This window comes from Papilio polytes, unplaced genomic scaffold (assembly GCF_000836215.1).
Source record: "Papilio polytes unplaced genomic scaffold, Ppol_1.0 DF821511.1, whole genome shotgun sequence".
NCBI lineage: Eukaryota > Metazoa > Arthropoda > Insecta > Lepidoptera > Papilionidae > Papilio > Papilio polytes.
In genome coordinates, this window is record NW_013527693.1 from 1,191,620 (window position 1) to 1,193,500 (window position 1,881).

Sequence of the window (1,881 nt, forward strand, 5' to 3'; positions counted from 1 at the left end):
GTCAACGGCGAATGACCGCGAAATTCAAGCTAAGTATATAACGCATCTTCATAAGCAATGCTGTATGTTTTCCAGAGGCATATAATAACATTTAACATGGCTTTAAAACAAAGTAAATATGTTAATACGATTGCCACCGGTCTCTAAAATGTGTTGTTTTATTTTCGTTAGTCATTTATTTTATAGTACACTAGCTGTTCCCCTGCGGCTTCATCCGCGTGAAATCCACGTTTACATTTCTTAAATTATTCATAAGCCATAATAACATTAATGTTGGCAGCTTATAGTTTATGGTCCCTTTCCCACATGAAAGTATTTTTTTGCAATTTATTTACCCCTTAAGTTTAATAGCATGAAAATGTATAGCCTAAAGCGTGTCGTAAGTGTAAGGCTTTATTAAAAAAGAATTATTCTAAACTATGCAGTGATTGCTGTTATCTTAAGCCTCAAAGAAGTGTGTGTTTACGCTTTATTATATTAGTAAAGAAGTATAGATATGATACAATAGGATAAAAACATAAACACATGGCATTATAATAAATGTCGAAGTCTTACGATAAATTATTTTCCTCTTTCCATTTCTTTCTTATTAGAAAAGAGTGGGAAGAAGAGGACTAGAATTAGGACTTTGTTGAACCTTGTTATCAAGTGAAACGCGGAATTATTTCCACTTAAACCTGTACCTGCGGGGCAACAGTCGAGCGGGCCATTTGTCTAACAGCTAATGTTGTTGTGGAAGGTATGTTACATTATTGTATTTAATTAAGCATTAACATTTGCACAAGACCTTGCATTGGATAACTACAACATTCATCATCTGTTAACAATACAGTGAAGCTTCTGTTCGTTTTATTCTGTAATTAACAACGAAGTTTGTTGAGTCGTGCTCCGCAAAATGAATATCATTGTTGTTCCATACCGAAGTTAAATTAACTTGCTCGCAGCGTCGCCCGCCATCTTTACTTTTATAAGACAAAAACAAATTATGTTTACTTATTATGTTTATCTTGTAAAGACTATGCTTGAAGAATTTTAACGACGTATAATTGTATAGTGATTTACAAAGAATATATTATCATTTTTAAGGCTTGTTTTAAATAAGAGAAATTATCTACAATTCAAAATGACTAGTGCCGTATTGTCCAAGCATCTTCTCTACGCACAGTTAAATTCTGTGGACCTAATTAAGCAAGCTATCGCTACGATATGATATATAATATGAGCAATAAAAAACTATCATCGTTTTTTGCTTTCGTAACTTTATTTATTGGAATGAAATAGTGAAACTCGGTTGACTTTTAATCTCAACTTCTACTAAGTTATTCACTTAGTCCGTGTGAAAATAACCGTAAAACTTTTGAAGACTGCTTTTAAGATAACAGGAGAACCGAATAAAAAGAAAACTTTACGCTTAGACGCAAGTGAGATTAGTTTTGTACTTACATCTTAACTTTTTTTTCTCTCGTCTTGATCTTGTGTACGAACTCATAACAACAAAGAAATTGTTTAAAAAACGACTTATAATATAAAAAACGTAACTTAAAACATTATTCTCCCGGTAACTGAGATAAGGTGACTCTTAATTGTATGAAATTTTAATTAGCACACGACGAGGGTATATTTAAAAATCCAAACACTAAAAAGGATTGTTGGTATCATCCATATTAAATTAAATAATTTAACATTTAAATAGCCTTGGTTTAGATCGATTATAGACGAATAAAATATGGGTGTTTAAATGTTTTTTAGACGTCGAAAGGGTCAAGAAACGATTTCATGTTTATAAGACTAACGGGAAATATTTTCCGCAAATCTTTACATGATCAATCGTCTGGGATATTGAAGCTCTATAAGTATTATGGTAAACATATTCACAATATA